The sequence below is a fragment of the Grampus griseus genome (assembly GCF_964374135.1).
Source record: "Grampus griseus genome assembly, chromosome: X".
Lineage (NCBI taxonomy): Eukaryota > Metazoa > Chordata > Mammalia > Artiodactyla > Delphinidae > Grampus > Grampus griseus.
This window is the reverse complement of record NC_138999.1, coordinates 101,743,815-101,769,042: the sequence shown is the minus strand read 5'-3', so window position 1 is coordinate 101,769,042 and position 25,228 is coordinate 101,743,815. Positions and strand designations below refer to the sequence as shown.

At 41.8% G+C, this 25,228-nt stretch overlaps 1 long non-coding RNA gene across 1 annotated transcript; it reads right to left on the bottom strand.

Moving 5' to 3' along the window:
• Window positions 1-2,551: 2,551 nt before the first annotated feature.
• On the bottom strand, window positions 2,552-12,368 carry LOC309839339. Its single transcript, XR_014298499.1, has 3 exons — window positions 12,236-12,368; window positions 8,746-8,821; window positions 2,552-2,649 (listed from the first exon to the last, which is right to left on the bottom strand). It is a non-coding gene; the product is annotated as an uncharacterized lncRNA (long non-coding RNA).
• Between the last annotated feature and the right edge of the window lie 12,860 nt (window positions 12,369-25,228).

The window sequence follows — 25,228 nt, the reverse complement described above, 5'->3', positions numbered from 1 at the left end:
CTGTGACTGACTTAGTTCACTTAGCATAATGTCTTCTAGGTCCATTCACATGTCCAAACTCACCAAATTATATATATATTAATTATTTGCAGTTTTTTACATACCAATTACACCTCAGTGAAGCTGGAGAAAAAATAACTAAGCCATGGGCTCTACCTTCCAGCAAAACAAAAATGCACTAATCAGAAGTAAGGTAAATAAAGTGAATTTTGAAGTTTCTTAACTATGGTAATACTTGAGACCATTGAGGTCTTTCTTTAAAATCCTGGGAGAAAAATAACACATGCAATTTATAATGTAGTACCAATAGCCATCATGTGTTCCATGTTTTTACAATTTAGAAACCATTTTCATAGTCAATACTTCATTTGATAAACTGCAGAGAAGGTCATTCTCTCTCACATCCTCAGCCATCACTTGTTACTTTAAGAAGCAACATTTGAAATTTTCTACTGTCTATATTATTGACAGCTAAATCCCCACTGTGTCCACATCCTCTGTAGACGAGGATTACCACAGGGTCCTGCTGGGAGAGCTGGGTCAGGCCCCAAAGGCCCAGCTACGCATAAGATATAAAAGGAGGATTGCCTAGATGCTGGGGTCCCTGCCTTCTGGGGACCTATAACCTCAGAGTCCTGCCTCTGCCAGACCATTAACACCCACACGATGCAGGGCAGTCTCCTTCAGCCTGTCCCAGTGTCCTTTTTAGCCCAGGATGGAGGTAATAATGCAGAATCCACAGGTCAGCATTTGATTACTTTGGCCTGGACATCAAACAACTAGCAGGATGATGACAAGGTTCATCTCTGAAACTTGATTTGACCATTCTTAAGGTAGAAGGGATAAAACTTGCCTCTACCTAGTTCCCAGATATTTGGAGATGATAAATGAAGTACTACAATGACATATTTTAGTTTTCAAGGTGAATTACTTTGAAGTCCTTGGAAAGATCACAGAAGGCTGAGAGAGTCTAACTGGCTCAAAGTTAAGTATCTTCGATCACTCACCAGTTTTACTAGAAATCATACACAACATCTCAAACTAAAGATATGGAAAAGAGAAAAAGCTTAGGTTTTGATATTGGGAAGTAGGAGGAAACTTAGTGAGGAAAGTGTCAATCAACAGCAGGAGTATGAAACAGGAAGAGGTGGACATGAAAAAGTCAAAGTGAAGAATTAAAATTTTGTTTCTGGGAAAGAAAGGGGGGAATATAAACAGCAACCATCGAACGATGTTCTCCCATAAAGAAAACACAAAGAAATTTTGTAAAGTGGTTCAATCCGGAATAACTGATAAACAATTAAAAACACATCATAAAGGACATAATGCTTATATGTGTGAAATAAATTTAAATGGAAAACTCCAACCAAAGTGAATGCTGTACTGAGTCTCAGAAATCTTTTAACCATAATGAGTTTGGCTGTGATTCTAGAAGGTAAGGGGATGTGATTTGTATCTCAGAACTGTCTATTTGGGTGAGTCTCATCCAGATTCGAGCTAACAAGACCCACACAGAGTATCGCAACGAAGCCAAAGGAGAGAAAGGAAAAACTAATCATCCTGCCCCTCTTTCAGATACAGCCCTGCCTAACCCCTACCTCCTTATGTTGCTGCCCCTTCACACCCTTCTAAGCCAGCCAGCTAACCAGCCAAGCAGTCACCCTGCGGCTAACTTACTTACGTCTGGTCTAGGGCCTACCCTGCAGAAAGATACACATGCCGGAGGCAAGGAAGCTGAGCTGCAATTCTGGCAGATGTGCACTCCTTGGATTGGTCTACACTGATTCCAGCCACCCCTTCCTCTGGAAGACACTAAAGGCAGTAAGAGTAAATTATTATTTCCTTAGTTTGCTCACGCCTGTGATTCCAAGGGAAAATAACAACAACAGAAGAAAATTGTTGCAAGGGCTGGGCAGCCGAAGTCACCAAGTACCACAGGATCGATTTTTATACACACACACACACACACACACACACACACACACACACACACTCTAGTATACTCTAGTGGTTATGGTTCAGCTAAACACGCTAAGTCAAGACAGGAGAAGGCAACCACTTTTTTACTCTCAGGTCCCTTCTGGGAATTTGGTCCTCACTTCTAGTGAGAAATCTGGAAATGGCTCCACTGGTCATCCTCCTCCTGGGAGAAGGACCATCTGAACTGTGGAAAACTTGGCTTTGGGAGGGGAGTGAGTTCCCTATCTCAGTGATACTCCTGGACACTGGGGGAATTCTGCTCCCTCAATCTTGTCAGAGGGTTTGCCGTAAATTAATTTATGGTGACTCAACCCTGGGGCAGTAGGCCCACTAGAGACATGGACAGCCTGCCCCAACCTTGTGAGAACTTCATAAACACAACTCTTGCACTTTCTCATCAAACACTCCCTCAGCTCCAGTCAGACCTGGAACCTGGGACTAGAGTGACAAAGGTGTCTGACCTGGGGGCAATTCTTCTGTTCATATGAGTGTGACTCTCAGGACAGAGCAGAAGTGAGAATGTGTGCTTCATGGTGAGCGACGAGGGAGGACAAGGAAAAGGACTGTACCTGTCAGACAGGTGAGCGCTGCCCGTCCTGTCCCCTTTCCTTAGATAAAACAAGCGCTGTCTGTCAGGTTGGAGAGCTGGTTTGGTCTTCACAGTCCAGGCTGTTACAGAATTAGAAAATCAGCATCACTCATACATTCCCTGAGAGTGGGGTGGGAAGTTAAGGGTCAGTTGGTACCCAGGGGATGTAGCAGAGACTGTTAACAGCCACCAAATACACCAAGTATGCTTCTACGTACCCCCTGCAGTTAGACTGGGGCGAAGTGATTGGTTCCTGCCACTGAAATATGTGAAGTGATGTGTGTCAGGGCTGGGATGAGGCAGCTAAGGCATACGGGTTTCCAGCTGTCTCTTCCTCTGCCATGATGCCCCTGGAGGTCACGTGTGCCAGATGGCATTGCAACAAGATTAAAGAGAGCCAACCAGTCTGCATCAAACCTTATTTACGTGAGCAACAAATAATCCTGTGTTGTTTATTTGTTACTGCGTCAGAGTGTACCCTATCCTGACTAATACAGGAGCCAAAGTAGCGGCCCATCCCCAAAGCCAGAGACTTTAGTGCACTAAGTTTAACCTAGTCCCACTTACTCACAAACTCTAAGAGGATGATTGGATCTCACATGTTTTCCAAGACTTTCTTCAACAAAACATTGTCTCTGAGGGAGGATGGTTCAGCCTAAAACAGTAACTTCAAGTGTAAAGGCCACCTTTCCCAAGACACGTGTCTTCAAAATATCACAAAGCATCCAAAACTCATTCAATGGCTCATGAAATCTCTTCCCAGGCACCTATAACCTCCTGCTGTTTCCCATTTGACTAACACCACTGGACACAAGTGCTGGCTTATAGCCTCTATAAACAGAAGTTCCTCATAAATTCAGGTTCCCATAAAAATCAAACAAGAGAAAAGTGAAAAAAGAGCCACCAGTAAGTTTCTCTCTGTCGAGACCATCTCAGTTTCGTGAGGGCCCTGGTTCAATTCACTTTTCAAGTTTGGAATAGGAAAAAAGAGGAGCTTCCCTCACTCATTGTCTCTAAAACGTCTGGATCTCTCTTGGAGAGCCAGCAAGGCCAGCATGAGGCAGAAGGCACATCGCTTTAGAGCTTGAACTCAAAGGGCTGGGGATGCTTCCGGCTGGGCGCTATTCACAAGCTGCTGAAAGCCCTACCTTTCAGAGCACCTACCTACTCAGATGACAAGGACCCCGTATATGACTACTTGTTGTACGTGACCAAAACGTGTCTTTAGAAACACGTCTTTCAAAGGCAGTCACATTATCAGTGTAAGTTTCAGAAATTACACACATATATTTTTCTCGGGCTGGGACTGGATGGAAATGTTCATGTATTCAACCCCTAAGAGAAGGACTGTCTGGTGGTTAGGGGCTGCACGAAAGCCACGGCCTGGGCCCGTGCTCCGCACCCGGAATCTTCTGGCGGGAGGGGATGGTCAGAGAAGTACTTACTCTCTGACCCAGAAGGCCTCTTCTGAGCATTGCCCAATGCTCCTGTTATACAACATGCAAAATAAATAACCAACCTTAAAAGTCAGGCGGCCAAAACTCTACTCAATAATAAGCCCTTTTACAAGCTGCTTATCACTTGCCAAAATCAGCTCCAGAGGAACACCAGGAACTCTGAATTCTATTGTTCTTATGAACTACTTGGGGAATATAGACAAGCTTCACTGGCTTTATTGGTTTTCTAAGAGACAAAAGACAAAGGTTTTCATCTACCCATACTCTGACCTTGATCTCAAGAATGTAAATACAGACAGCCCCATCCCACCATCTCAGCGAGGTCCCTATTACAAGTGTGAGTTAGAAAGGGGTCCTGATCTTTTCCTAGAAAACACGCCGCTCTCTGCTTTCCCTCTCACCTGATTGTTGGGGTGAGGAAGGGAAGATAAATGCCAACCTTTTCAGAAAATTCACTGGGAGGGAGCGAGAGGGCAGGACAGAGGCACCTGGAATGCGGTCTTCTGCCTGCGAGGGCTCTCTGGCTTAACTACAAAAGGAAAGAGGAGTTTTGCCCGAGGAAAACTGTTCAAAACCATTTTTGGTACACTTAGGTTGGCCTGATGATACGTTGTTGTTGGCCCAGAATGGTTTCTCTAGGTTTCCAAATACACGGTGGAGCCTCTCGTTAAGGGGTCTTGTTAAAGAAATTGATGGGAGAAATCTGTTATAAAACTCATTTCTGATGAACCACAAAAGGGATTTTGATACCCATTTGGCATTCTTATTCCAGGATCCTCAACCCACAGATGCAAAGCTCAGGATGTACCTGCTCTAGAAAACCTTACTGCCCTCCCATTTCCCCTCATTGCTCCCTTCCTCTGCCAGGCTCTATACATACTGACTTGTTGCCTTCACTAGCTGAGAGGTTTTCTTAGAGCAGGAACCAAGCCGTACTCCCCTCTGCATCTCTACTGTCTAGCACAGTCCACGGAACATGGTACGTGTTTATTAAATCATTTAATTAATGATAAGATTAACAATAAATATAGTTAATATCCAAATGTTCAGTAACCGTGTTTAACTTCCTATATTTTTTCTCGTTTTCCAGATGAAGAAGCTGAGGCAATGAGGGGTTAAGAAGCTAATAAGTGGCTAAGCAATGACACAAACTAGGCCATCAGGCCCTAGAACCTTCATTCTTAACCGCTACATGGAGCAGTACACAGCAATAAATAAGTGAGCTGATGAAAGGGCTATACACATATGAAACCATTAAACATGAACCTGGTTTAGTCACACAAAAATGTGTTAGGCACCTAGCACTCTGTGCCAAGCCCAGTGCTAACATAAGGGCATCATCTTATTCCTCAAGGAGAAGAGAGACAAATAACGAAAGCTTATTGAGCACTTACTACATGCTGGGCACCGTTCTAAGTACTTCACACATATTCTTTCCTCTTTACAAAATCCCTATGAGGGCACTACTACTACTATTATTTTATATTGAGATAAGACAGGTGAGAAACTGAGGCACAAGGAGATTAAGCAATTTGCAAGAAGCACTATTTAAACCCAAGCAGCCTAGCTCCAGAGCCCGTGCTCTTATCCACTACACTCTGCCGCCTTTTCTGTTTACAACCACACACAACTCAGTGTAACATGTGCGAAAAGAGAGAAAGAGAAAAAGTGGTATCGAAACTCAGGGAAGGAAATGGTTCATTTTGCCTGAGACGGGGCTCACAGAAGGCTCTGCAGAACAAGTGACACTTGAGCTGGGCCTTGAAGACATGAGAATCGGAAACAAGTTCAAATAAAAACAGGACATGGAGACCAGTAAAACTTGTATGTGTTTTCAAAGCCATCACCACTAACGCACAGAGCTAGGAAGCAAGCCTGGCCCGACAATGGCTTCTGAGGCCACTTCCTGCCAAGGAACAGGGTTGTCATTCGCGGAACTGTGACCTGAATTTTTATGTCACTTTTCCCACTTGGTTCAAACTCTACCTAGGGTTTTGTCATGCTCACAGTATCTATAGAAATTTCTTTTCCTCTCCCTTCTCTAGATAATAGGAGATAATAATGTTTCCGGAAGCGGATCTACAGGCTGTCTTCAGTGTAACTGAGGCCAGATCCTTCAAGGTTGGCAAAGGAGGCTGGAATCACCCAGTGGACAAGGGGGATGGCTAGAGCTCATGGCCCCAGCCATTTCCACACGTGGAGATACTCTCCCTTTCCCTAACTGCAGAGGGTCTGAGTCCAGTTTTAGTAAAGGCTGCCCACGGGTTTCCTTAGAGTTTGTTCCAGTCAAACCTACTGGCAACTTCCCCTCCCTCAACATCTAGCTTCTCTGACGATTACTGGCTACTATGCCCAGAAATGCACGTGACTACGGACTAGTGAACTCCAACGACCAGTGAGTACTCCTGGGGCAAACGTTCCATTATTTCTCCCATTCTGAGTTTATTTTTGTGGATGGTGTGAGGGAGTGTTCTAACTTGATTGGTTTACATGTGGCTGTCCAGCTTTCCCAGCACCACTTGCTGAAGAGACTGTCTTTTCCCCATCGTATATTCTTGCCCCCCTTTGTCGTAGATTAATTGACCGTAGGTGCGTGGGTTTACCTCTGGGCTCTATTTCTCCCATTCTGATACCTTCTTTTGACCCCCTCTCCCACACACCATTCCAGTTACTGCCTCATCTCCCTCCTCTTCTTGACAGCAAAACTCTTCAAAAGATTTGTCTATATTCCCTGTGTACAATTTTTCTCTTCCCATTCTCCCTTGAACCCACTCCAATCAAGCTTTTGTCCACTGAAAAGGCTTTTATCCGGGCCACTCCTGACCTCTGTGTTGCTAGAGTCCACTGAATATTCTCGGTCCTCATCTTGCTCGGCCAACCAGAAGCACTTCTCACAGCTGATCATCCCCCCTTCCCAGAAGCACCTTCTTCACGTGGCTTCCGGGGCACCATTCTCTTCCGGTTTTCCTTCCATCTTCCTGGCCACTCCTTGTCAGTCTCCTTTGCAGGTTCCTCATTGTCTTCCAAACCTCTGGCTGTGGGAGTGCCCCAGGGCGGGGTCCATGGTCCCCTTCTCTTAACTATCCTCACTCCCAGTGATTTCATCCGTCTCACAGCTTTAAATACTATCTAGATGCCTATGACTCAAGAATGTTTATCTCCAGCCCTAACCATGCCTGTGAGTGCCAGGCTCATACATCCCACAGCTCACTCCTCATCTAAGTTAGACTTAGATGTCTAACTGGCATCTGAAATTCAACATATCCCAAAGTCAACTTCCAATATACTCCCAACCTTGTCTACCCACAGTCTTTATCACTGCAGTTAGTGGCAACTCCATCGTTCCAGCTGCTCAGGATGAAAACCTTGGCATCGTCTCGAACAGAAACACTGTGTTATACAACTCCAGAGGGCACGAGCCACATTTTATGCAATGCTATTGGTGTTATGTAACATGGTGACCCTGTTTTCCTTGATTCCTCATTCACATCCCACATCTGATCTGTTAGCAAATCCAATTGGCTCTACCTTCAAGATATACCCCCAAATCCAACAACTTCTCCCAAATTCCAGTTACCAGCCTGGCCCAAGCTTATCCCCTTAAACATAACGTATTATCCAAAAAACAAGAGTGATCCTTTTAAAACATGTCAGATCACACCATTCTTACTCAAAATCCCCCACTGCTTCCCATCTCACTCATAGTAAAAATCAAAGTTCTTACAATGGCCTTCAAGACCTTGCATTATTTGTTCTTTTTAGCACTTATCCCTATCTAATATACTACATATTATTATCTATCTAACTTACTTATTATCTGTTGCCCACATATGAAATAAGCTCCATGAGGTCAGAGACTTGGTCGGTCTTGTTCACAGATGAAGCCTCAGCATCTATAACAATACCTGACACAAAGCATATGCTCAGTATGTATCTGTAGAAGAAATAAAAGATTGGGAAGAGGGAAATCTTCACACATGGGCCAGAATCATACCAGAACCCAATATAACAAGTGAAATGGCATTTGGGTCAACTGGTGCTGAGACCAAGTCAAGTCCCAAGAGACGTATGTGCAGTTCTTACTTCCTATTATTTGTTTTCCCATTGCTTTGATATTTTGCCTGATGAAGTCTCCTTTCTTTTGCCTCTAAAGAAAAAAAAAATTGACCTAGCTATAGTAAGGAGCTCCCCCTGGTGGGAGCAACCCCATCAAAGGAATGGCAAAGAAAATCATAGAAAACAGGCTTTAAGTTACAAAGGAGATCGCTGGAGACAAAGGAGTGACTCCAGCATTTCACAGGAAAAGTCCTTACTAGAAACAAGAGAAACTAAAGATTAGATTCAAGGTACATGGGGGAACTTGTCAACTTATTTTACTGTTGAACATCTTTTGCATCTGATGATGAGAAAGAAAATAATTCATTTAAAGTTGAACAACCTAAGTACCTTCCCTCAAGGAATTTAAAATCTGGTAGAGGAGGTAAGTCATGAATACAAATAAGTACAGGGGCTTCCCTGGTGGTCCAGTGGTTAAGACTCCACGATTCCACTACAGGAGGCACAGGTTCAATCCCTGGTCAGGGAACTAAGATCCCACATGCCACTCAGCCAAAGCAAACAAACAAACAAAATAAACAAATAAGTACAAAGCAATGAGTATAACTGTGAAAGAGTGAATGGGGGCTAAATAAAAGGAATAAACTAAGAGCTATGACTTACCTAGGAAAAAGAAGGATTACTTTAGGCTGAGTAAATCCAGGAAGACAACTTGGAGGAGGTGGTTCTTGAGCTGAGCCTTGAAAAACAGACAAATTTTTATTGAGCGTAAATGTAGGGAAGGGCACATCATGTGGAAACCCAAGTTGACCAACGGGACCCTGTAAAGGTCACAATTTGAGTGACAACACAGAATTCAAAGTCTTTCGTAAAAAGAGCAGAGAGGGATTCTCAAGAGAAAACTCCTTGGCAGAGGTAGACACAGGAGGGAACCAAAGAAAGCTCCTTTCCTTGTTTTCCCTTGCGTGAGAGGAACACTATTAAAAACTATAGAGGAGGGGCTTCCCTGGTGGCGCAGTGGTTGAGAGTCCGCCTGCCGATGCAGGGGACACGGGTTCGTGCCCCAGTCCGGGAAGATCCCACATGCCGCGGAGCGGCTGGGCCCGTGAGCCATGGCCGCTGAGCCTGCGCATACGGAGCCTGTGCTCCGCAATGGGAGAGGCCACAACAGCGAGAGGCCCGCGTACCGCACAAAAAAAAAAAAAAAAAAAAAAAACAACTATAGAGGAAAAAGAAGATAAAATACAATCTCCATGATAAATGGTCCAGCTTCCATACTAGAGGATTTAGAATCCACAAAACTAATGAAAAAAGCCCATATAGACATGCAGGGTCTATTCTGTTCTATATTTTATCTGAAGGTAATGTGCAGAGAACATCCTTTTCAAATGAGGCTGGTCTCCCTTCTATTCCCTCCTGTGCAACGTCCTTCCTGTGGAGATGCCAAAATGCATGCTGAATCCATCCACCCCTCTCAATTTCCACTGCCATCCCCCTAGTCTGAGCCACCATCATCTCTCCCCTGGTCTAGTGCCACAGTCTCCTGACTGGTCCCCCCACTTATAGTCTGGCCCCTCTGTAAGCCACGCTGCACACGGCAGTCAGATCAACCTAGGGATATTTGGGGGTGAGATAAATAACTCATGTTTCATTTTCTTTTTTTTTATTTTTATTTATTATTTATTTATTTATTTTGCTGTGCCAGGTCTTGGTTGTGGCACGTGGCATCTTCATTGCTGCGTGTGGGATCTGTAGTTGAGGCAAGCGAACTCTTAGTTGTGGCCTGGGGGATCTAGTTCCCTGACCAGGGATCAAACCCGGGCCCCCTGCATTGGAAGCGCAGAGTCTTAGCCACTGGACCACCAGGGAAGTCCCTCATGCTTCATTTTCAACTTTTCATTTTGGAAGTACAGACAATGAAAAAAGGGGCACAATAGCACAAAGAATTCTCATATACCTTTCACTCAGATTCTCCAAATGTTAACATCTTCCATAACCACAGTACAATATTATAAATCAGGAAATGAACATTCATACAACACTATAACCTAATCAACAGACTATCTGATTTTCTCCAGTTGCCCCAACACTGTCCTTTTTCTAGTCTAGGATCACACCTGTCTCCTTCAGCTCCTTTAATCTGGCAGAGTTCACTAGTCTTTCTTTCTTTTCTTTTTTTTTTTTTTTTGGTCTTTCATTACCATGACACTTTTGAAAAATACGACTGGTTTCAATTTTGGGTTTGTCTGATGGTTCCTCGTGACTCAATTTAGATTATTTGTTTTGGCAAGAATACTACAGATGTGATGTTGTGTCCTTCTCAGTGCATCCTACCAAGAGGCACCTGGTATCAGTTTGTTCCACAACTATTGATGTTAACTCTGATCGTTTGGTTAATGTGGTGTCTGCCAGGTTTCTCCCCAGTGAAGTTACTATTTTGCCCTTTGTAACAAATAAGCATTTTGTGGGGAGATACTTTGAGACTATAAACATGTATACTGTTTTTCATCATACTTTTGTCCATTTTGTGGAGAAAAGGGAACACTCTTGTGCTGTTGAGTGGGATTGTAAACTGGTGCAGCCACTATGGAAACAGTATGGAGGTGCCTTAAAAATTAAAAATAGAACTGCCATATGATCCAGCAATTTCACTTCTGGGTGTTTATGTGAAGAAAACAAAAACTCTAATTTGAAAAGATATATGCACGCCCATGTTCATTGCAGCATTTACAATAGCCAAGATGTGGAAGCAGGGCTTCCCTGGTGGCGCAGTGGTTGAGAGTCCGCCTGCCGATGCAGGGGACATGCGTTCGTGCCCCGGTGCGGGAGAATACCACATGCCGCGGAGCGGCTAGGCCCGTAAGCCATGGCCTCTGAGCCTGTGCGTCCGGAGCCTGTGCTCCGCAATGGGAGAGGCCACAACAGTGAGAGGCCTGTATACCGCAAAAAAAAAAAAAAAAAAGATATGGAAGCAATCTAAGTGTCCATCGACAGAAGAATGGATAAAGAAGATGTGGTGTATACAAAAACAGACACACACACACACACACACACACACACACACACTGGAGTGTTACTCAGCCATAAAAAAGAATGAAGTTCTGCCATTTGCAGCAACGTGGATGGACCTAGAGAATATTATGCTAAGTGAAATAAATCTGACAGAGAAAGACAAATACTGTATGATCTCACTTACATGTAGAATCTAACAAACAAAATGAAAACAGACTCACAGATACAGAAAACAAACAGGTAGTTACCAAAGGGGAGGAGGGTGGTGGGAGCAAAACAGGAGACGGGAATAAAGAGGAACAAGCCTCCGGTTATAAAATAAATAAGTCACAGGGATGTAATATACAGCATAAGGAATATGGCCCGTAATATGTAATAACTTTGTATGGGAACAGATAGTTACTAGACTTATCATGGTGATCATTTCATAATGTATGCAAATGTCAAGTCACTCTACGGTACAACTGAAACTAACATAATATTGCATGTCAACTATATTTCAATTTAAAAAAGGAATTCCAATCTTGTAAGTAACTTAGAGTCATCTGAAATTGGGAATACTGACACATGCTAATAAATCTCAGAAGAGAATGAAGTTTATAGATTACAACATCAATTTATTAATTTAACAGTAAAGTGGGCATTCTTTCCCCACAGGCTTGCCTACTAAGACAGTTTTCTGGTGAGCCTAGAACAGGGATCCACAAACTCTTCCTTTTAAAGGGCCAGACAGTAAATTTTTTTGATTTTGTGGGTCATATACTCACATCTGTCACAATTACTCAACTCTGCCACTGCGGGGCAAAAGCAATGATAGACAATAAGTAAACAAAGAAGTATGGCTGTGTTCCAATAAGACTTTATTTACAACAATAGACGTCAGGGTTTCTAGAGCCCTGGCCTAAAATAAGAATAAGAGGAGTAGTAGTTACATGATTCAAATGCTTGATCACATCAGGCTTTTGTAGCCTGATGTGTCCATCAATGGAGGAGATAAACCTGTCTCCGCTATCAGATTAGACACGCTGCTTAGCTGGACACTGCCAACGTTTGCCTCTCTAGTCCTCCTTTTTAAATGCCAGCCACCCTTCAAAAATCCCACCCCATCCTAAAGCCTTGAGTGTAAGAAAGCTCTACTTACCAGTAAAACTCTCAGGGAAATGCCAGCAGCCTCAGTTTACATTCTGCGGCTATTTCACGGAGAAAACCTTGATCCTTTGTTACCTTCGGGGTGGGGCGGGGGGAAGAGCACCCTCCATTCTTACTTGTGTTCCCCTGGAAAAAAAGTGACAGATTTGGCAATATTAATACTTATAAGAGGCACTAGCGTGTAAGCTCCATGAAGAGAGAGATTACTTTTTAAATTAGAAAGAATCTCTTATTTTTACAAAAGCAGTGTATGTTTGTTCACTGTGGAAAATTAGAAAACAAAAATTAATAGAAACATTACATTTCTACCATCCAGAAATTACCACTGTTAACAGCTTAGTATATATCCTTCCAGATCTTTTTCTAAGTATATATAATATGTATATGTACTTCCTACCAAAATGAGGTAATGCGTGTGCATAATGCTTTTTCTCAACTAACGAGCTCCACCATTCCACGTTAAGAAGTTTTCATCTCATCTAAGACCCATCCATATTCATATCCGCTTACTTTTCCCCAAAATGTCCTATAAAACTAGTCTGTTCAAATTAAGATCCAACCTCAGATCACACATTGCAAGCTAAGTCTCTTTTCATTTAGAACAGTATCCTTTTTTCAGGACAGGAATTTTGTTTCCCAATGTATCCTCAATGCCTTTAACAGTTCTCGGTACACAGGAGTAGATCAAATATTTGCGTAATTAAGTAATTAATAAAACACTTAGGAGATGGGGGGCTTTCGCCCTCGAGCTTATCTCAACCACCCATACCCTTTATCTTCACTTTATAGATAATAAAAATCAAGGCCAGAGAAGTAAAGTGACTTCCCAAGGTCACCCAGCAAGTACATGGCAATTTCTCGGTTTCTTCTGTTAAACCAGGAGTTGGCAAACTTTTTCTGTGAAGGTCAGATAGTAAATATTTTAGGCTATATGGGCCAAGAAGCAAAATCGAGGATATTACGTAGGTACTTATATAATGACAGAAAAAAATTTCCATAAATTCTTTACTGATGAAACTCAAAATATAATAATAATTGATTATACGGTTTTGTAATACAGGTCTACTAATGAAAAAATGGAATTGAAGAATAATATTTTGTTTTATTGTGGTTGAAACTTAGTGTTCCCTATCATCAAACTGATTGTAAATGTTCATCTGAAAAAACATTCTTAGCTGCCAGGTCATAGTGTGTCAACCTCTGTCCTATACTATGCTGCTTGTCTGTGATTTGGCTTTTTCTTTGAAAGTCTGAATGAAAATAACATTCTTCCTAATTGACGGTTGTAATTGGGTTCTGGCTTATTGAAGTTATATGGTATGAAAATACCAATGAGGAAAACAACTCCTTGGCTGCTCCTTTAAAATGTATATCTTGTCTTACTTCCGTTACTCTGGTACCTAACTGTTGGTAATGACTGTCTTCTTTCATTTAAATGGTAAGGTAGGTTGCACCGTGACTGTGGCTTTCACGATTAACCATGTGATAATATTAAATGGGGCTGGGACTTCCCTGGTGGCGCAGTGGTTAAGAAACCGCCTGCCGGGCTTCCCTGGTGGCGCAGTGGTTGAGAGTCCGCCTGCCGATGCAGGGGACACGGGTTCGTGCCCCGGTCCGGGAAGATCCCACATGCCGCGGAGCGGCTGGGCCCGTGAGCCATGGCTGCTGAGCCTGCGCTCCACAACGGCACAGGCCACAACAGTGAGAGGCCCGCGTACTGCAAAAAAAAAAAAAAAAAAAAGTATCCGCCTGCCAATGCAGGGGACACGTGTTCCAGCCCTGGTCCGGGAGGATCCCACATGCCACGGAGCAGCTAAGCCCCTGCGCCACAACTACTGAGCCTGCACTCTAGAGCCCGTAAGCCACAACTGCTGAGCCCGGGTGCCACAACTACTGAAGCCTGCGCGCCTAGAGCCCATGCTCCGCAATAAGAGAAGCCACTGCAGTGAGAAGCCCGTGCACTGCAATGAAGAGCAGCCCCCCCTCGCTGCAACTGGAGAAAGCCCGCGTGAAGCATCGAAGACCCAATGCAGCCAAAAATAGATAAATACATAAATAAATAAATAAAAATATTAAATGGGGCTGACTAATTGAGAAATCACTGCAAGTGAGGATGGTGATTGTTTGGCCTATGTCAAGGTTGATAATTTTTCTTCTAAAATAAAAATATGCTATGCTATTTAAAGATATAGAGGTAAATATCCAAAGAGTTAAAAGAACAGAAACTATTGGTTTGGGGGAAGCAGGGAATGGGGAGGAAAGCTGGGGACTCCTCTTTTTAAAAATAACCAACCTTGTAGAAGTATTTGACTTTTTAAAACTATGTACATGTGTAATTTTGATAGAAATACACAAAAGAAAACCAAGGCACATTAAAGCGCCTTCTAGAAAAGGCCTTTTTAATACTTTCCTATACACAAAAACAAACTCAAAATGGCTTAAAGGCTTAAATATAAGATATGACACCATAAACTCCTAGAAGAGAACATAGGTAAAACATTTTCTGACATAAATCATAGCAATATTTTCATAATTCAGTCTCCCAAGGCAAAAGACATAAAAGCAAAAATAAACAAATGGGATCTAATCAAACTTACAAGCTTTTGCACAGCAAAGGAAACCATAACAAAACAAAAAAGACAATCTACGGACTGGGAGAAAATATTTGCAAACAAAGGATTAATTTCCAAAATAGACAAACAGCTCATACAACTCAGTATCAAAAAAACAAACAACCCAATCAAAAAAATGGGCAGAAGACCTAAATAGACATTTCTCCAAAGAAGACATACAGATGGCCAACAGGCACATGAAAAGATGCTCCACATCGCTAATTATCAGAGAAACACAAATCAAAACTACAAAGAGCTATCACCTCACACCGGTCAGAATGGCCATCATCAAAAAATCTACAAATAATAAATGCTGGAGAGGCTGTGGAGAAAAGGGAACCCTCTTGCACTGTTGGTGGGAATGTAAATTGGTGCAGCCACTATGGAAAACAGTCTGGAGGTTCCTTTAAAAACTAAAACTAGATTTACCATATGATCCAGCAATCCCACTCCTGGGCATATATCTGGAAAAAAACATAATTCGAAAAGATACATGCACGTCAATGTTTATAGTAGCACTATTTACAATAGACAATAGCCAAGAAATGGAAGCAACCTAAATGTCCACCGACAGATGAATGGATAAAGAAGATGTGGTACATATGTACAGTGGAATATTACTCAGCCATAAGAAAGAATGAAACATTGCCATTTGCAGCAACATGAATGGACCTAGAGAATACCATACTAAGTGAAGTAAGTCAAACAGAGAAAGACAAATATTACATGATATCACATATATGAAATCTAAAAACAATGATACAAATGATACAAAACAGAAACAGACTCACAGACATAGAAAACAAGCTTATGGTTACCAAAGGGGAAAGTGAGGGGAGGGGTAAATTAGGAATATGGCATTAACAGATACATACTACTACCTATAAAATAGATAAACAATAAGGACTTACTGTATAGAGCAGGGAACTATATTCAGTATCTTGTAATAACCTATATTGGAAAAGAATTTGAAAAATATATAACTGAATCACCTTGCTGTACACCTGAAACTAACATAATATTGTAAATCAACTATACTTCAATTTAGAAAAGAATACTTTCCTCCATCCTCCCCCCCCCAGACTAGGTTAGGTGTCCCTCTTCTCTGCTCCCCAGAGCATCCCTTGCTCAGCTCCATCAGAACACTTAACACACTGTACTGTAATTATCTGTTTCTCTACCTGTCTCCCTGAAGGGACTATATATGAGCTCCTTGCAAGGAGGGACCATGTATTATTCATTTCAGCTCCTAGATTAAAATATTAAAATAGGTATCCATTAAAGTGAAGTGAAACTAGCTAAATACCACTCAGTCTGGGAAAATTAACATCACAATGAGATACCAAACAAAAAGACAAAACAAGTGTTGGTGAGTATGTGGAGAAATTGGAACCTTCATACATTTACCGACGGGAATATTAAATGGTACAGCCACTTTAGAAAACAGTCTGGATGTTCCTAAAGAAGTTAAACATGCAGTCACCTTATGACCCAGAAATCCCACTCCTAGACCAGGGAACAAGTGAACATGGTCCTTGCCCTTTCCAGTGTAGAGACAGAGAATAAACCCAAGCTTACAGGGCAGTGTGTTAAGTGTTATGACAGAGGTCTGCTAAGGGCACTATGGCAGCACCTGAGCAGGGCAGTGAAATCAAGAGAATTGAAAACATATGTCCTCACAAATGTTCACAATAGGATTACCCATGATAACCAAAAAGTGGAAATAAATGTCCATCAACCGATAGATGGATAAATAAATGTGGTATACCCATTCCATGGAATGTTATTCCGCCATGCACACATATATACAATGGAATATTACTCAGCCATAAAAAGAAACGAAATTGAGCTATTTGTAATGAGGTGGATGGACCTGGAGTCTGTCATACAGAGTGAAGTAAGTCAGAAAGAGAGAGACAGGTACCGTATGCTAACACATACATATGGAATTTAAGGAAAAAAATGTCATGAAGAACCTAGGGGTAAGACAGGAATAAAGACACAGACCTACTAGAGAATGGACTTGAGGATATGGGGAGGGGGAAGGGTAAGCTGTGATGAGGCGAGAGAGTGTGGCATGGACATATATACACTACCAAACATAAGATAGATAGCTAGTGGGAGGCAGCCGCATAGCACAGGGAGATCATCTCGGTGCTTTGTGACCACCTGGAGGGGTGGGATAGGGAGGGTGGGAGGGAGGGAGATGCAGGAGGTAGGAGATATGGGAACATAATGTATACGTATAACTGATTCACTTTGTTATAAAGCAGAAACTAACACCATTGTAAAGCAATTATACTCCAATAAAGATGTAAAAAAAAAAAGCAATGAGGTACTGATACATGCTACAGCATGGATGAACCTGGAAAACATCATGCTAAGTGAAAGAAGCCATTCACAAAAGACCACATATTGTAAAATTCCATTCACATGAACTGTTCAGAAAAAGCAACTATAGAGACACAGGGCAGTTACATGGTTGCTTAGGACTAGAGGTAGGAGGAGAGATTAACTACAAACAGTCTTTTGGGAATTTGGGGAGGGGTGATAAAAATGCTCTAAAACTGGATTCTGGTGATGGTTACACAACTCCATAAGTTTAGTAAAAACAAGTGTACATGTAAAATGATTGAATTTAATGGTATGCAAAGTATAAAGGCTCTTTTTTAAAAAAAATCCCTCAATCTATTACATTATTTAGTTTCTCTCTAAATTAACTTTCTTCCTCCATGACAAGACCTGGTAAGAACTGTGGTAAATGAAGTTTCTGAGGCATTTTTGTCGGTTGGGGTTTGGGGCTGTGCTGACAGAAACATCAAAGTCAGCCTCTCTGAATATTGCGTGATGAGGTGTACAATGCGTTTCCGGTTGGGTGATCCCAGTGTGTAATCTGGACAATCTGTGGTCTGCCAGTTTAAGTGTGAGTGCGCCAGGCCCCTACTCCAAGCAATAAACTGTAGTCAGGTAACAAATTCACTTCTTGCAACTCTCAAGCCTTGTTCACAACCAGGTGAATTATTCTATTACAGCATATCTGTGAAAATGTTAGTGGTTTTTGCTTGTGTGTTTGGGTATTTTTTTTGGCAATTTGGTCAGTGCTTACTAGGCAAGGATGTCCTGCCAGAACAGCTGATAGATACTAACTCCTCCCCTCCAGACCCGCCCCCTTGGATACTCCAGAGGAAAGCACACCTATCTAAGGGCGATGGGGGACGTGCCAGGGGATGGAACAGCACCTCTCCGAGCTAGGGGAAAGGCTGGGACCGAGTCCCTCCTTCTTTGCGTTGCGGAATGGGCAAAAACTGCCACAAAGTAAGGGTGAGGTGTCTCCTCCCAGGGCCTCCTGGTGCCCGGGAAACTCACGCGTCTTCTTGCAGGGTCGCCAGGAGGTTACAGATAATTGCGCCCAGACCTCAGTCGCTTTCGCCGCTACAGTTCCACCGTGTGGTCCGCGCACAGCGAAAGAAGGCGATGAAGACAAGCAGCCTGAGCAGGCTTGCAGCGGTCCGGAGTTCCAAGCCGCGGTCCCCTACGCCCCAGCGCTCGGCTCCCTGACCACGTGACCGCCACCCCTCCCCGCACGCGCGATTATGTCTTGGCGCCCCCTGGTAGCCGGAAGCGGGCAAAACCGGCGCTGTTATCACCAGCTGGTCGGAGCATGCGTGGACTGGCGAGTGGCTTCCGGTCCGCGGGGCAGCCCAGGCAGAGGCGGAGGCATCTGCGGCGGAAGTGGCCGCGCCGCTGGCCCAGGGCGAAGCCGCGATTCCGAGGGGAGCTGACCCAGATCCAAAGTGGAGTAGGTGGAGGCGGCCTCCACCCCTTCCTCCTTTCTCCCCAAAGGGAGAAGGACCCCAAAGAGGACAGAATGGTCAAATAATTATCTCGAACCTGGATGCCAGCTCCCTTCTGCAAAAACGGAACAGAATAAGGAAGCTTTGTTGAAGATGGTTTTTGTTGACGTTCCGAAAAAATGCATTTGTAGCCTCATCGATATGAGCTAATTATTACCTCCCTGAGCCTCAGTTTCCTCCTCTTATAAAATAGGGATAATAATAGTACCAACTTCACAAGGTGTTTGTGAGGATTAAATAAAATAATCCACCCAAAGGGTTTACCAGACTGTTAAAGCTAGCTATTTAGTTGTTTCTCAGGATAAGAGTATTATCTTTCCTCGAGATTCAGAGAAACGAAAGGATTTTGACACTACCAAACAAACGCATACCTAAGGTGAATTATTCATAAAAATGTTTTGTATATGAGGAAACAGTCCATCCGCACACTCAGCCTGGACACAGAAACAAAAGCACGCCATACTATGTACATAAATGTGTCTTGCTAGTCCACTGTCTTCGTTGGCATTACTTTTCCAGGACTCCTCTGTCCAGGCAAACAGTTTCTTCACTACAGCAACGTCCCCAAAGATCCATCAACTCTTCAATGGAAAGCAGCAACAGTTTGCTCTCTGAAATTCTTTAAGTCCCTCTCCTCAAAATCCTCCCCTTGCAGCTTCCACCAGTCCCAGACTGTTGGTATCATGATCCTTACCCAATCCTAATCAAGCCCCAGAGTTGAAAGACCCTCTGCCTTAAACCATGCTTTCATTTCTCAATAAATTCTGCCCTTTCCTTCCTCCCTGAAACAGTGGCAAAGCTTTGTGAGGTGAGGGTTCTCCCTTACAGAGGTAAGTGATAAATTCAGCATTGTCCTATCAACAGGTGCATTGGTGATATTTGGGGAGCCAGCACTTGACGGTTTTGAAGTCCCCACTGACATCCAGTGCCCCTGAGACCTCAGCACCACAGCTCAAGACCTTCAACTTGGAAACAGTGTGCTCCTCCCGCCTCTTGGACCTCCAGCTTGGGGCTCTCTGACCACAGTGGTAAGGTATGTAGCTTTCACATTGGTTAGAGCTCTGATCCCTCGGAGCTTCCAGTTGCTGAGGATACTAGTCCTACAGCCTGCACATGACCCCCTGTGAGAAGCCTGACCCCGCGGATTATAGGGCCCTCCTCTGTGTTCTGACTGTCCCCTGGCTCACCCCTGCCGTGGCTCTCACCACTCTTGTTTTATTCTGATGAGCTACTGCACTTAATAGTAAGCCAAGTGGGGCAGAGGATCCCTGCATTGTAATTGTGAGGTCAGCCTGTGATGTGGCTGGGGCCTGGGTGATTTTATGACAATGTCTTCCTCTACATCCACCACGCTCACCCACCATCCTCTAGCTGAGCTTCAGTTCTCTCCTTTCATTCGTATCTTCTAATGGTAAAAAGAGTTTTATCATTTTCTTTTCCTAAGCCTTTCAGATTTTACATTAACGTCCCTCATTTTATTTTCAGAAACGTTTCCACCAATTCTTTTGCTTTGTCTATGAAAATAAGCATACTTACTACAATTAATGATCATTATTTGTCAGCCAGTAACAGCACAGTGTTTATTTCTTGTATTTGGCGGGGGGGGGGGGTGTTTTTATATTTGCTCAGGCTTTACCACCCCCTTACTTCTCTTTTTGCCAATCTTTATTTTCTACTTTTGAAATTATTGCACTTATTAACAGAAAAAGAACAAAATTTACTCAATAAATTGTACATATATCTACACCCACAAAGTTAGAAAAAGGATTTAAAAGAAATATGCCACAATGTTCAGTATTCACCTATGGTTTATTTTTTCTTCCTGTATACTTTTATGGCTATTTAAATATTAACCATGTAAAATATTTTGTATAGTTTTGTGACATTCTAAATACTTTTATAACAACTCTAAAATTATTTGGTGAATAAAATAGTTTTACCAAGCATTCTGGCAGACAGAGAAGGAAAAAGTTTATGTGTCATTTCTTGAGTTTCAGAGATCAGTGATACTGAAGACATTCTATTTTCAATTATGTTTCCCTGAGCTAAATTAGATCTTGGTCCATTCAGGATATTTAAAATCAACCTCCATCATGTTCCCTCTAGTAAAATTTAAGTTCTTTTACTTACAGATTTTCAAACAGCTTTAACCTGTGCTTGATGAACAGGAAATTGATCAGATGTTCATATCTGCCTGGTACCCCTGCCCCAATAACTGATCTTCCACTGTGATACAGTTTTTCTCATTAATGTCAACACTTCTACTTCAGATATATGATGGAAAGTTCATAGGCTTTGGTGCCAGACTTACCATCTGTTTACTGGCATATGACACCTTAATCCTGTTGCTGTCTCTTGCTGAGACCCATTTATCGCCTCTAAAATGGGGTTAATAATTCTTACTATATTATTGACATGTTCAACACATAGCGAATGAAAATAATATTCATTATTTTACTCTTTTTTTACATCTTAGGTTATTTATTTATTATGCATGCAAGTCTTACATATTTTTATTGAAGTATAGTTGATTTACAATATTGTGTTAGTTTCAAGTGTACAGCAAAGTGACTCAGTTACATATATATTTTTCAGATTATTTTCCATTATAGGTTATCACAAGATATTGAATATAGTTCCCTGTGTTACACAGTAAATCCTTGTTGCTTATCTATTTTATGTATAGTAGTTTGTATCTGTTGATCCCATACTCCTAATTTATTCCTCCCCCCTCCCTTTCCCCTTTGGTAACCATAAGTTTGTTTTTATGTCGGTGAGTCTGTTTCCGTTTTGTAAATAAGTACTATTTGTACTATTTTTTAGATTCCACATATAAGTGATATCGTGTAGTATTTGTCTTTGTCTGACCTCACTTCGTATGATATTCTCTAGGTCCATCCATGTTGCTGCAAATGGCAATATTTCATCTGTTTTTATGGCTGAGTAATATCCCATTGTATGTGTATATATATACCACATCTTCTTAAATCAGTCATCTGTTGATGGGCACTTGGGTTGTTTCCATGTCTTGACTATTGTAAACAGTGCTACTATAAACATTGGGGTGCATGTATCTTTTTGAATTAGAGTTTTCCTCTTTTCTGGATACATGCCCAGGAGTGGGATTGCTGGATCATATGGTAGCTCTATTTTTAGTTTTTTAAGGAACCTCCATACCGTTTTCCATAGTGGCTGCACCACATAATTATTATTCTTAATTATCCTTTAATAAAAGGGAAAGAGCAAACACTACCCAAAACATTCATATTTTACAGGGCAGTTATCTTTAATATTTACAAATGCACATGGAGTGATTGGGACTTTGAAACACCTAAACCTAAGGTCTGATGATGTGACATGTATGTAGCCACAAAGAAACCCATCTCTCACTTTCTGCCATGCTAGGAGTGAATGGTCCAACTAATAAATGACAACCTGGGAGAGTGAGAAACAAGCAATTGATCTAGAAAGTCTCCCAGGTTTCTGATCTCAACTAGATGGGTGGTGGTTCAGCAGTGTACACTGTTCTCTCCTTGACTGACTCCCCTCCAGTAAAATTTGTTCCAGGAAAGGAGCAATAATAAAGGTTGCCATTCGCTGAGTACCTACTGTGTGACAAGCACTTCATTCATTCTAGCCACAAACATTTATTGAGATCCAGCTTATGTTCCAGGCAGTGTTCTAGGAGCTGAGGATACACCAGTGAACTAAGCAGACTAAAATGTTTATAGTCTAGTGGGGAGAGGCGGGAATAAACGATTAACATAATAAATCAGTAAATTATGTAGTATGCTAGAAGAGAGGCATGTGATGGGCAAACAGCAGGGAAAGGGAAATGAGAATGCTGGTCCAGGTGTGCAGTTCTATTTATTTTTTTTAATTGAAGTATAGTTGATTTACAGTGTTGTGTTAATTTCTGCTGCACAGCAAAGTGATTCAGTTATATACAATTCTTTTTTATATATTCTTTTCCATTATGGTTTATCATAGGATACTAAATATAGTTCCCTGGGCTATACATTAGGACCTTGTTGTTGATCCATTCCATATATAATAGCTTACATCTGCTAACCCCAACCTCCCACTCCATCCCTCCCCAAACACCTCCCTCTTGGCAACCATCAGTCTGTTCTCTATGTCCATGCATCTCTTTCTGTTTCATAGATAGGTTCATTTGTGTCATATTTAGATTCCACATATAAGTGATATCATACGGTATTTGTCTTTCTCTTTCTGACTTACTTCACTTAGTATGATAATCTCTAGTTGTATCCATGTTGCTTCAAATGGCAATATTTAATTCTTTTTTATGACTGAGTAATATTTCACTGTATATATATTACCACATCTTCTTTATCCATTCATCATCATGTCGATGAACATTTAGGTTGTTTCCATGTCTTGGCTATTGGATTAGAGTTTTGTCTGGATATATGCCCAGGGGTGGGATTGCTGGATCATATGGTAATTCTATTTTTAGTTTTCTGAGGAAGCTTCATACTGTTTTCCATAGTGGCTGTACCAACTCACATTCCCACCAACAATGTAGGAGGGTTCACTTTTTGCCACACTCTCTCCAGCATTTGTTATTTGTAGATTTTTTAATGATGACCATTCTGAGTGGTGTGAGGTGGTACCTCACTGTAGTTTTGATTTGCATTTCTCTAATGATTAGTGATGTTGAGCAGCTTTTCATGCGCCTATTGGCCATTTGTATTTTTTTTTTTTTTTGGAGAAATGTCTATTTAGGTCTTCTGCCCATTTTTTTGTTTGTTTTTTTGTTTTTGTTGAGTTGTATGAGCTGTTTGTATACTTTGGAAATTAAGCCCTCATCGGTTGCATCATTTGCAAATATTTTTTCCCATTCTGTAGGTTGTCTTTTTGTTTTGCTTATGGTTTCCTTTGCTGTGCAGAGCTTGTAAGTTTGATTAGGTCCCATTTGTTTATTTTTGTTTTTATTTCTATTGCCTTGGGAGACTGACCTAAGGAAACATTGGTATGATTTATGTCAGAGAATGTTTTGCCTATGATTTCTTCTAGGAGTTTTATTTTTTAATTTTTTTAACATCTTTATTGGAGTATAATTGCTTTACAATGGTGTGTTAGTTTCTGCTTTATAACAAAGTGAATCAGTTATACATATACATATGTTCCCATATCGCTTCCCTCTTGCGTCTCCCTTCCTCCCACCCTCCCTATCCCACCCCTCTAGGTGGACACAAAGCACTGAGCTGATTTCCCTGTGCTATGCGGCTGCTTCCCCCTAGCTATCTATTTTACGTTTGGTAGTGTATATATGTCCATGCCACTCTCTCACTTTGTCACAGCTTACCCTTCCCCCTCCCCATATCCTCAAGTCCATTCTCTAGTAGGTTGTGTCTTTATTCCCGTCTTACCCCTAGGTTCTTCATGACATTTTTTTTCTTAGATTCCATATATATGTGTTAGCATACGGTATTTGTTTTTCCCTTTCTGACTTACTTCACTCTGTATGACAGACTCTAGGTCCATCCACCTCACTACAAATAACTCAATCTCGTTTCTTTTTATGGCTGAGTAATATTCCATTGTATATATGTGCCACATCTTCTTTATCCATTCATCTGTTGATGGACACTTAGGTCATATCTTATGTAGTCTTTAAGCCATTTTGAGTGTATTTTTGTGTATGATGAGAGGGTGTGTTCTAACTTCATTGATTTACATGTGGCTGTCCAACTTTCCCAACACCACTTGCTGAAGAGACTGTCTTTTTCCCATTGTATATTCTTGCCTTCTTTGTCAAAAGGTTAATTGACTGTAGGTGTGTGGGTTTATTTCTGAGCTCTCTATTCTGTTCCACTGATCCATATGTCTGTTTTTGTGCCAGTACCACAGTGTTTTGATTACTGTAGCTTTGTAGTATTGTCTCAAGTCTGGGAGGGTTATGCCTCCTGCTTTATTCTTTTCCTTCAGGATTGCTTTGGCAATTCTGGGTCTTTTGTGGTTCCGTATAAATTTTAGGATTACTTGTCTTACTTCTGTGAAGAATGTCATGGGTAATTTGATAGGGATTGCATTAAATCTGTAGGTTGCTTTGGGTAGCATGGCCTTTTTAACAATATTCATTCTTCCAGTCCAAGAGCATGGGATATCTTTCCATTTCTTTGAATCATCTTCAGTTTCCTTTATCAATGTTTTATAGTTCTCAACGTATGTCTTTCACCTCCTTGGTCAGGTTTATTCCTAAGTATTTTATTTTGGGGGGTGCAGGTGCGCAGTTTTAAATGGGCTGTTCAGGAGGAGGTGCCATTTGAGCAAATACTTGAACATGGTGGGGAGTCAAGGCACAGGGATATCTAGAGGAAGAGTTACAATAACCAGGGCAAACACGTGTAGTGAGAGTGTGCCTGGATTCTGTACCAAGGTATTGAAAACTTCCTGTGCTCTGCACAGGGGTTATAAGCCTCCTGGGGAGGACAGATAATTAGACAAGCAGTTACAATACAAAGTACTACCTAAGCTGTAAGGAATGACCTT